Source organism: Panthera tigris, chromosome D2 (assembly GCF_018350195.1).
Source record: "Panthera tigris isolate Pti1 chromosome D2, P.tigris_Pti1_mat1.1, whole genome shotgun sequence".
Lineage (NCBI taxonomy): Eukaryota > Metazoa > Chordata > Mammalia > Carnivora > Felidae > Panthera > Panthera tigris.
In genome coordinates, this window is record NC_056670.1 from 35,967,618 (window position 1) to 35,980,173 (window position 12,556).

The 12,556-nt window shown below is 39.0% G+C and overlaps 1 protein-coding gene and 1 non-coding gene across 17 annotated transcripts in view; both read left to right on the forward strand.

The window, feature by feature from the left end:
- LRMDA (leucine rich melanocyte differentiation associated) overlaps positions 1-12,556 on the forward strand; it is a 1,033,894-nt gene that overhangs the window by 848,449 nt on the left and 172,889 nt on the right. The gene's annotated exons all lie outside the window — the stretch shown is intronic.
- LOC122232209 lies at positions 8,003-8,108 on the forward strand. The gene has a single exon (XR_006209553.1). It is a non-coding gene; the product is annotated as a U6 spliceosomal RNA (small nuclear RNA).

A 12,556-nucleotide genomic window follows, 5' to 3' on the forward strand; every position in this document is an offset into this window, starting at 1 on the left:
CATGATAAAAAAAATACTAGTTTCTTTGAAAACGTCCTTTGTTTCTTCAAATTTAAATAACCCAGTGCTGAGAATCCATAGTAGACTTTCTATACTCTGTCACCGTTGCAGGATGGGATATTCATATGAATGAAATATTCTGGTAAATAAAAAGATAGAAAAAAGGAAAGAGGCACATGCATATATTGCATTGCTCACTGATGTACTGAAAATGGGAAGGAAGACATCAGCATTAATAATAGTACTATTTATTGAGTGATTTCTTTAGAGCCAGGCACTGTGCTGGTATTTTACATATGTTCGTGGTTTCGTTTAATCTTGGGTATCTTCTGAAGCTGGATATTATCCCCATTTTATATATGAGGAAATTGAAGCTTAGAGAGATATTATGTAGTTTACCCAAGATCCCAGGGCTAATAAGTATCCTTTGTGAGGTTCAAAACCAGGTCTCACACTGAGGTCTGTGTTCTTCCCTCTGTTCCATGCTGCCCCCCCCCCAATAAAATACGCTTAACAATAGAACTACACTGAATGAATTTTAATTTTTCTTGATGATTCAAGAAAGCACTTCTGGCTTCTTCAGTATTTCAGGAATTCTGTTAAGAGCATCAATTATCAGAGCACTGGTGAAGCACAAAAATGATGGTTAATTGGAGATATCCAGTTGAAAGAAGGCAGACTTATACTGCATTTACAGAATTTAGTGCTTTTATTACAGATACATAATGGTATAGCAAGATCACTTGTGTGATTTTTGCATAGCCCCTTTGTTATTAATTAATCTGCATGTTCTGAAAGCCTTTATCCCCCTATATACTGATTTCAGATATTCTGTCTTTATCAGCACCAAAATCACACCTTGTATGTCTGTTCATAGACCTATAGATATTGTTTAGATACATGATGCAATTTCCCGCCTATTGGAACCTCATAGCAAAAGATCTGATCTCTGTAACCTGAATTAACATAAGCAGAGTTTAGGTATACTGCACCAATGGCTTCATAGACAACCCCTTTGGTTATAGATTATAAATGTCATTTAGAGAAAGCACAAGATGGCTCCTGAGTGTCTAGTAAACTTCAACAACCACCTGAGAGATACCTCCGTGTGACTGCATAAAATGGAAATAAAGAATGGCAAATAACCCATTGACTATGCACTTTCTCACCCGCTGAGAGCAAAACGCAATCCAATGCAATTTTAGTACTTACATGCCTCTGGGGAAAATAGACCCCTAAAAATCACTGAGTGCAGCACTGGAAAAATTTCTTAAATTTGTGCTATGCTTGGTGTTATAAAACCCAAGGAAGCTTAGGCTTTCTCCTTGAGTAAAATGGACTGGTAATTTTGTTTTGTTATATTATCCACCAAGCATAATGATAATGGGTCACATGCAATTTAGGAAAAAATTAAGTCTAATAAGAAAAATCTCTAATAAATACTAACAGCATCTTATTGGTATTGTCGTTGGTCTAACCCTTCTATTAACATTTGTTTTTTTACATATTAAATGATCTGTAATATGTTGAAAATGAAGAGGGTAGTAAAAATTAAAAAAAAAATTCTTATATACATTGTACAAATGTTTACATGCCTTTTCCCTCAGGCAGGTACTAGGCAGTATGGTATATACAAGGAAGCAGTACTAAGTTACAACAGGAGATTCTTATTTTTTTTTATATGCTGAGCAGTGAAGTTGCTCACTGTAGGGGGTAGACCCTATCATTAACCAGGAATACACTCAATGCAATGAAAAACAGAGATTGAATATCAGAATTCAGCCCTAAGTAAAGGGAAAAAATTATCTTCTCAAATCAGGATTCTTCTGGGCCACTGAAGGAGGGTAGAGAAACTTAGGGAACCTATGGTATCCAAGCAAAGGGGTGGGGGAATTTTATGTAGTGTTAGCTACCCATCACGGACAGTGTGGTAGAGTGGGATAGAACAAAGGGGGTGTGTTATTCAGGAAGCTTCGATTACGTATGTGCTTCTCAAGCCTACAAAAGAATTTCCCGGGAACATCCATCAGGCAAAGATGCTTGAGGACCTACTTCCAGGGATTCTGATTCAGTGGGTCTGGGGTGACACCCTGCCATCTGTTATTTTTAATGAGCTCTTCCGATGATTCTTCCACATACAACACTTTGATGACCACTACATTAAATGATACTAACAAAGAACCTTTTTTCCCAAGTCCTCTCTGCGCTCCTCTTAAAAAAATTCACATTTGAGGTGGAGATAACAGACAGAAAGTCAAACAAGTAAATGAGGTAAAATGTTACAAGTGCTGTGAAACTTGGGGAAACCAAGGACTGGGTCATTGGGTGAAAGGTTGCCTATGTCAATGTAAGGCTTGAACAAAGGCCTGGCCATGGGTGTAGAGAAGATTGTATACTTGGTTGGTATTCATCAATTGGTTATAAGTGGTAAATGGGAGGGAAGAGTAGGAGATGACTATCAGGTTTTTAGCCCGAATCACTGTGAAAGGTAAAGCCATTTTATGAGGAATGGCATTTGGGGAGGAACAGATTGGAGCAAACATGTTGAATATGAGGTTCTATGCTTACAAGTAGAGATGCTCTAAGACATAGGTCAGTAAACTTTTACTGTAAAGGGCAAGATAGTAAGTATTTTAGGCTCTGCAGGCCAGGTGGTCTTTGTTGTGACTACTTAACTCTGTCATTGTAGCATGAAAGTATTCATAGGTAATACATAAGTAAATAAGCATGGCTATGTTCCCATAAAAAAATATTAACAAAAGCAGGCAGTGGGCCAGATTTGCCTTTGGGCTCTAACTTGCCACTCCTGCTGGAAATATAAGTGTGGTAGCAAATAGAGAAATAGGCATATTAATTCTTATATGTCTATGTACGTGGTATCTTTCTGTGTAGCCATAGAATCACACCTACTCTATTTAAATAAACACTGCATTTCATGGTTATTTTGAATGAAGAATTTCTTTCCAATATATTTAAAAATCGCTCAGTGATTATCTATAAAAAAATTAAATATGGAAATATCAGTAAAACCCCTAGATACATTTTGTACTTACTGGCTCAGCAAAATTTAAAAATCTGGCTATACTAAGTGCTGGCGAAGCTATAGAGCAAAGGAAACTCAAAAGCTATTTTGGTGGAAGTATGAATTAGCATATCTACTGTGCAACAAAATTTGTTATTATCTCGTGAATTTGAATATATGCAAACCCTAAGATTTGGCAATTCTTTTCCTAGGAGACTAACCCAGTACAATCTACTGAACACATTCAGATCAATATGAACTATATTCATACCATTGTCTGTAATGGCAAAACAAAACAAAATAGACTGAAAAATTAAAATCAACCAAATAGTTTTTTTAGTAAGTTGGGTAACACTGAACATGAATGAATCTATAAAATGGGGAGAAAAGAAACTCAGTGAGTGAGATCATTTATATAAAGTTTAAAAATGTCTATTAAAACACTATTTTAAAAGGGTCTTTTCATAGGTGGCAAAACCATGGAATGAAAAACTCAAAGTTCAGGGTTGCATTTACCACTGTTGGTAAGTGGAGGCAAATAAATCTAATTTGAGAGGAACAGCTAAAGAGATTTATTTGTAAACTTGGTGATGGGTACACAGATATTTAAAAAACTTTTGTTCTGAATGCTTTACATGTGTTATATCTATTCCTTTGTAATGAAGCAAGCATTGCATGATAACGAAAAGCAAGACAAAGCCAAAATTGTACTGAAATTACCAATTTAAAATTTTCAAGATATAGTTAACTTATTCTTCTCTAAAAAAGAAAGGTTAATGTTGGGGATTGCTTATCTGACTCAGTTTCTTTGCTAGTCAGATCACCTTTCCCAGTGATTAAGGGCCAGCTGGCTTTCAGTGTTTCTTGTGGGCAGAATGGGACAGGGGGGACTGAGGACAGCACAGAGGAGGGAGAAAGCTCTGGAGGCAGGCTGACATAGCTGGTGTAGGGTCATTTGAGTTCCCCAACTTAGAGAAGAACAAGCATTGTCTTTGGCATAGGACAGAGTGTGGTTAAATTCCTCCCTGCTTCCCTGGCATTCAGCAAGTGATTCCCTGCTGTCTTTGTATATCCCACTCATCTGGGCTTACAGGGACACTGTGTAGTGGTTTTGTGGTGGAGAAGCTATTGCTACCTAATTTTTAATTTCTTGAAAATCACTTTGTAGTGTCATGATTACAAGACTTGGAAGAAGATAAACTCTCTGTCCATTCCGAGTATAAATGGGCACTTGAGATGAAACCATCTAGTTAATTTCCCCTTGTTGCTGGAGTAGAATCTGAATCCAAACCACAGCACCACCTCACCCCTAAATCTCTATTAAAAACCACCTTGGGTAGTCTGGCAATGCTTTATTTAAAGTCAGCAGAGAATTATAAAGTCAAAAGTGAAAAATGGTACAACAAGAAAGAATCATAAAAAAATACTAGATCAGTTAAATGTAGTCAAAGGCAATTTAGTGTGTTCTGGCAGCAGTCCTTATTGATGCAAAGAATGTGATGTGTCAGGGGTCGGCAAGAGCATGTAGGAAATGCAGAATGAAGGATGCAACTCCAAGCTCGATGCTGGAGCAGCCACATGAGGCTGTGAAGGATGCCTCACTGTCTTGCTTTTTCACCAGGAATTTCAGGGAGAATATTTGAATTCTCCCAGTCTGGACATCTTTTTGTTTTTCCTCAATGTAGCAAATTTTTAAAATTAGATTTTTTTTCTTTCATGGAGGTAAGCTAACCTACAGGCTTTGTAGATTGGGTCAGACCAGGAAGGTGGCTATCTCTCACAAGTACTTTTTAGTATCTGAGTATTCTAGTCTCTTAGAGGTCCCCACACTGGTCTGCCTTTTCATATCTACATTCCAAGTTGTGATCATTTCTGCCTCATCTTCTTCAGTTGCTTTAGTTAGTATTAGCTAATCGGATTAGTAATAACCATAGCTATGATTATTAAGCAACTACCAGTTCTAGGCACTGTGCTGGGTCCTGCATATGCATTATCTCACCAATTCTTACAAAAACTTTATAAGACAGGTTTAGTATCAGTGATTTTACAGATGAGGACAGCTAAGGCTCAGAGGCTCAAACTCATTTGAGGTTACACATGGGGTAGCAGAAACAGGACTCACCAAGCCTGATGCCTAAGTGGGTGCTATGCTAGAAGGGTTGCTTCTCTAATCTCATCAGCAATCGTGGGTGGGGCCCAATACCTCTAGAGAGCCTAGCTGCAGTATAGGATCTTATAGGATAGTATGAAGAACTTAAGTCTGAGACCTGTGTTTCTATCTTAGATTTGCTACTTACTGGCTTTTTGGCCTTTAGCAAGTTACTTGACTCTTCTAACTCTGTAAAATGGGTCTAACAGTAACACTTATCTTAGCAGTGTTTTTCTGAGGATCATATGAGTTGATATAAATGAAGTATTTCAAAGAGTTCCTGGCCCATAGTAAATACTTACATACATATTATTGTTGGTGTTGCTCCTGCTTCTATTATTATTATTATTATTATTATTATTATTATCATTATCCATGTTGATACTATTGTTGTTTTTGATGTTTCTGGAGACAGGATGCCTTCACTGAAAAAAGTAATTGTGTGGGGCCTGCTATGTGTGGGACGATATCCACTTTTGGTATATCCATTTGTCACAAAAGAAGATGAGGCAGAATTGATTACAACTTGGAAATGAGGAAAACAGATTCCTTGGGTACTTCTACTTGCAAAATGAGGTTCTGGGGGTACCTCTTTCCCATCTAAAAATTGACTTCTAGGAGAAAGGGAAGAAGCTTTGGAGAGTTCCTTAGGTTCTGGTAGGTCTTATCAGAGTCTTGGTTGTAGATTTAGGAGGAATGATTGGTTTGATGTAAATGCTTTAGAGGGTCTGAAAGAGATTAGAGAAACCTATTCCAAAGGATAAAGACAGGACAGGAGGGAACCATTAATCTCATGGACATTCAATTCCCTAAGAACTTTTTTGGGAATGACCAGAAACAAGCCAGGCCATATGCTGTCCATTTGCAATCCTCTGAGCTGTGGACTTTTTTTTTTTTTCTTCGACAGATCGAGGCCAATGCTATTGCCTCATTTTAGATGGTTCTTAAGCTTGAAAAAGAACTGAAAGGTTGAGACATGCATGCAGAGTCAACACAGACGATTTGATGAAAGTAGTCCTGTCAAACACCAGGGCTCTCCCGACTGTCAGAAACAGTCTGATGACATGTTCGAAGCTTCCCAGACTGGCTTGCATTTTAGGAAATATGCACAATCAGGGAAGACATAGTTATGCTGTGGAGAGTTCTGAGATGTGGAGAGAACAAGTTAATTGTTCAGCCTCAACTGAGACCTTTCACTCAAGCCATTAATCACAGTGCACAGCCTAGACTGCTGTCCCGCTCCAGATGAAGGCCCGTTCCAGGTGCTGGCCATTTGCGTTTTCCTCCAACTGGGCTGATTTATGAACCCAGAGATGTTTCCTGGTTTTTCCAAATTCTTTCCCATTACTTTGTAATAAAGGGGACATGTGATTTCTGGTTTTTTGCAGATCCTCAGTTTTAACATCCCTAATACCAAAGATTTTTTCAATTAGTTTGCGGCCCGCTTTCTGTGATCTGGAGGGTAGAAATGCTGTTCTGTGTTTTGAGTATCAAAGTTAAGACTTTAGAGACTCTTATTTCTTTCCCCTTTGGCTGGAGTTGACAGTGCAAAAGTCCTGCATGAGTCTTTGTGCCCCACATTCAACATCTGGATGCAAATTAAGCTTTAGTAACCTTAGTGACAGTAGTTCACCACAGGTGTTAGAGTTATTCTCATCTCACTCCAGTGCCTGTGGTTCAGGGTATAATATCAGGGGCCTTCCGCATTTGGGCCAGATCTCCGGTGACAGTGTAAGCCAATATTTAAGACTTCACAAGAGAATCTGAGTGTCCGAGAAGGACATTATAATATTGAGGCTGTACAGGGTGCTGCCGAGTGTTACCTGTTTGAAAGGTAAGCCTGATCTTAGCTGATAAGGGGCAACAGATCTCTTGGGAGTTTTCCCAAGTGGCTGAAATGTGTTACAGAAAAGTAATTGGAAATTGATATTTGACATGTCTCTTGGTTACTTTTTATTCCTGATAACACCAAAGGGTTTGGCCAGGAGTCACTAGTGACGAATAGGTGAAATTCTGCAGTCCGTTGCTGAAATGCAATCTCTTCTTTGTTGAAAGTAAGCAGCTGCTTTCTGAGCCTCTGCTTCCCAACTAGCACTTCAAGTGTACAGACCCATGGGCTTAATTTGGGTGAAATGAGTGGTGAATACAGCCTTTTGATAATTCTCTAAACAAAAATCATCACTGGCGATGGAATGCTGTCCTTAAAATGCAACTCAATTTAACAGGTACTTGTTCAGAGCCTGCTACAGGCTCTATATTATGTTGTGTGCTGTGGGACATACAAAATAAATGTCAAACATGGCCTTTGCCCTTGAAGAACTTACAGGCTCTTAGGAAGGATGATGTGTTTATGAAACACATTTTACATGGCAAGATAAGGTATCATGTATGTGCCAAAGTGAGTGGAACCTGGAATGAATATAACAGGGAGTCAGAAAAAAAGAGAGTAGGGGAGACTGAGGTTGTCAGGGAAGCTTTATGGATGAAGTGGGATGAAGACATCAATATCTCAAACCCAGAACTCTACCTTAAAGAAATAGCAAAGAGCACAGTATCAGATTACTTAAAGATTATGGAGTCTCCTTTAAGTGAAAGTAAATTTGTTCAATATGAGAATGAATTAATTTAGTTCAATAAATATTTATTGAGTATATCTATGTGCCAACAACTGTATCCAATGGGGTAGGGGAAGAATAATACAAACAAAACATGTCTGGGTATTCTCAGGTGCTACCCTCTCTTAACGTAGATATTTAAAGTTATTGCTGCTCTGTGTGATTCCAAAACCTGTGATTTTTACCACTTATCATTCTGTCTCTCAAATAGACCTCATGCTTGCTTCAGCAGCATATATCCTAAAATAGGACTATACAGAGAAGATTAGCATGGCTCCTGTGCAAGGATGGCATGCAAATTCATGAAACATTCTATGTAAAAAAAAAAAAAAAGGTAGACCTTCTTCTTATCCAAGATATCTTTGGGTTGAGAAGCTGACTTTAATTTTTTGTGTAGAGGAAAGAATGACATGTCCAACGTCATAAATTATATGCAGTATAAACAGTTGCATGCATGCTTGTCATGAAATGGAAGATACACTGAGTTAGCACTGAATGTCATCCCAAATTGTTAGGTTAGGGAATATTTGGAATAGCATTTGAAAAGTCTGCTCCTGGCTCAAACTCAGGACCATAAGCAGAGCCCAAGCTCTCTGAAGATCAAGTTTTTCTTGGAATTTCCATTATTACCCTTGACAGCTACTGTGGAAACCCAATTAGAAGGGTCTTCCATCAGTAGAGTTTGAGACAGTCTTGCACTGGGCTCTTTGGCATTTGTGAAGTTTGAAATCAGCACCACCCACATATATTGGCTAAGTCACTAAAAACTCTATCTCTATTCTTCCTTGCAAACAGGAGAAATCAATTTTTTGTTCATCTCTTAAGGTACAGGTGTAACTGGGCAACTTTAAATTGTTCTAGAAAGAAAAGAAGTCAGGATAAGGGTGGTGGCATTGGTGGTTATCATGGACATGGTAGTCATTATTCTAAAGATCCACATAACTTTTAAGTAATATAACCACAGAACACTAGTAAACACTGGAAAGAATCTAAGATATCAAGCACTGAGGGGCAGAGGTGTCAGAGTTTATTTAGCTAAGCAATACCAGAAGAGGACTAGAAAATCCCCCTTACTAGCTAGCAATCATTCTCATACCACAATGAGACCTCTGCTTAGTAACCCCTGCATATCTGCCACCCATGTGACTGCTTTTTGAAGCTAATTTAGGTATCAAATTTAAATGGAATTCTGAGAAAACTTTCATTTTTTCTTTTTCTTTTTCTCTTTTCTTTTTTACTCTGGAGTGAGTAGTGGAGGGAAAAGCTCGAAGAAATTTGAAATCACTTTTGATTCCTGTCATTTTCCTTAGTATTTAATCACGCTCTTCAGTTGAAAGGTTCATCTTGGCCTCCATGGGTAGGCATATACACATGTGCTCACTCGTTCATCTATATGCATGTGTATATATTGATATGCATTCCTCTCCATCATCTGCAGGCATTTTACTAATAATGGCTTGTGTGTGTGTTTTATCATCTTTTTTTTAAATGAAAATGACAACATCAAAATTTTTTGCAGAAATAGTTCTTCGATGGTAAAGACATTCCAGCATGTAGGCTAGGGTCATCTTTGGGTTACAAAATTCCGCAGAGGAGTTGGCATGGGGAGAGTATAAGCACTGTGGCTTTGGAATTTTGTCTTTCCATTTGGGGGCAGACAAGCAAAGTTGGTAACAGAAAAGTTGAGTTAGTGGAGAACTAGTGTAGTAAAGAGTGACATAGAAGAAAGGTAGAACAAGGTTGAGAGTGCAAGCAACAAAGTTAGTGTAGTGAGAGGCAAGAGGAGGTATGGATACTCTCCACCCTTCTCCCAAACACTTTCTCCTCTCTGAGGTTATTACTTGGGTTCGGAATGGGGTTGAGATTATAAAAGGAGTTTGGACTTTTAAGTTGGAACTTTTGTTGTTGATGAAGCTGTTTTGGAAGCTGTCTTCTTGAATAGAGCCTGGGGGATTTTATATAGTAAGGAGGATCAGGCAGAGCTCAGAAGAGAGGAGATAGACCACTTAGAGTCTGATTTAGATTTTGGGTTTAAGGGTGAGAAAGCACTACCAGATTTCCATAAATCAAGGAGGTGAGTCAGCAGAATCAAAATCTGACTCAGGCTCCACTCATCAAGCTATGTGTCAGTAGGTGCTTCTACCCAATGGGGCATCTTTTTTCTAATTCATCCACAGTACTGTCTAGAACAGCATAGTCCCTGGATATGGGAATTTTCAGTTTTCCTATAGGTTGTCCCCACTTATTCATGTACTGAGGGAAGGAACAGAGGTTTAAAGCTGAAGTACTTGAGAAAAGCACTTTTTAATGTACTTTTCTTGAGTAGCTCAGTGTTCAGGGTAAGTTTAAAAGGGAAGTGACCAATAGAGTTTTTGATTTCATACCTTTAAGAAGGGAGTCACAAAGCTCAGGGTGCAGATAGAATCAGGGTGATTCTATCACCTCTAATTTCCTTTGGGAATGCTGTGAGCAAGCCTGGCTTTAGTGGTTCCTTCCTTCTTTGTTCAGAAACTCCTTGTCATAATTATTGTGCAGGTCCTTATCCTCAGTGTCATATTGCCATGGTGGGGGCGGGGGACAGGGAGGCCTCTGGAAGAACCTGATAACTCTGAGGAGCTTAGAAGTCATTGTCAAACCAGGAAGACAAGTGTGATTGTATTAACTGAAGTGTGTACAAAGCCTATTTGACAACAGCTAGGGGACATTGAAAAATCGGAGACTGCCATCACATATGGAGAGGTCTTCCCATCTTCACCTCAGTGGCTGTTTCTTCTTATTGAAGAATGAAAACAGTAAATGGCCTAAAGCGAGCTAAAAGCAAATCCCTTGACTTTATTCATTTCATGACTGCAATACTTGGTGGTAATATTAGTAAAGGCCCTGGCATTCCTCATAGGAGAAATGCCAGAAAAGAGGCAACTGGATGTTCATTCACCCGCTTAAGTTCTTTTAGAAAAAAACATGATTTATAAAAGAATGCAGAATCATAATTGTGAGCCAAGGTGTCATTTTAACTTTAGGATGTCCAGAAACAAAGAGATATTATATCCTTTGTTCTCGGAGCACCACAGATGCCAAATTATGCACAGGGTTCCCTCCTGGCATTGAGTGCTTTGGAGCCTAGGGGCAACCAGTGATTTCAGAAAGATGTTGCCTCTGGTGGTGTCCTCACCTGAATATCTCCCTGGAGCTATGGGAGGGAGCATGGCCCTCCTAACTTCTCTGCATTCTGATAGAGCAGGCATTAGCAAGAGGGACAGATATCTTAGAAATGGCTGGTGGCTTGAGGTAAGCTGTCCCCAGCCTCACTCTAGGGAGCTTGAAAAGAGTACCATTAATGTACTGGAGAAATAATTCATTACTTTTGGTTTTGTCTGTACATCAACATATGCCAACAGATGCTCAATTCAAAACATGAATATTTGATTAATATAAGATCAGGCATCTGGAACAGAGAGCAGTGGAATTTTGGGGACTTGAGTAAGACTCAAATGTCATCCATTCTAACCACAGCTGTCTGAATGCACATAGTAGGCATTGAAAATATTTGTTGATTAGGTTTTCTTTGATTTGAACAACTTCGTTGCTTGGTTTCGAGCCCAGATGTTTGGTATCTAGCCAGAGTTGTATGCTGTGTGTGCTGTCATCAGCCTCACCACCACAGAGATGCATTGTCAAAGGGCAGCATTCTTCCCATCCCCATGGTGAGGTCCCTTCTCTCTCCTCTCTCAGCCCATGCACACTGGCTGTAGGCCATAGAACACCCTGAAGATGGCTTATAGAGCTGTTCTCCACACCCCCATTTTCCCCAGTGTCATTGTGTGGTTGTATCTTATGACAGAGAACATTGGCATCTCCACTAACAGACCACAGCAGTGTTGGTGACAGGTACTTGAGCAGCCATTTACTCATCAATTCAATTGGTCATTGCAAAAGTGTTGAGTTAAAGGCCTGTTAGTTCACAGAACTGACGTGAAACCTGAGGAGGAAATATGAGAAAACCATGGGAAAGGAGGAAGAAGACTAACATATGGGTGGGATATGAGACATTTATTATTTCCTAGGGAACAATGACAAGACAAGGTAGTTATAAGAAAGGGCACTTCCTGATTGCATTAGTGCTGATGGCATGCACAACAGAGGGGAATGGGCACTATATGGTAGAGTAGATACACCATCTACAGATTGGCATTTCAGATTTGCCTCATAACTCCAGCATTTAGCTTTAAGGTAGGGCCTTAGTTCCCCACTCTGTAAAATAAAGTGAATGTCCCAGGATATTCTTCAGTACTATCAATCCTTCTGTGACACTTTGATCAGAACTTATGAAATCCTCATTTCCCCATAATTTAATGTTCACCAAATATCTAGAATTTATTTACTTGTATAGTCAAGTAGACTTCTAATATTCTAAGGACACTAAGAATGCAAAGTAGTGAAAGAAAGTATAGACTATGCCTTAATATCCTGAGAGGAAGACAGCAGCCTTTGAAGGGCTATGAAACCCACTTTAGATAAAAATAGATAAATAAATAAAGATTTCCTACGGTTGGGAGTGGAGGTCTTATTCAAAGTGAAATAGTGACAAGTTTTACCTTTCTTCTTGAAGCACGTTCTTGACTCAGTTATTGGGTTACACGGTATTGGTATGACAACTTTGTGAGTAGGTACCAAATGACCTCTGCTGCTATTGGTAAAAGTGGTTTCTCTTCAGCCCATCCAAGAAATAGGGGCTATATTTTTGTGGGTGGTTGAGAAACTAGAGCTAGG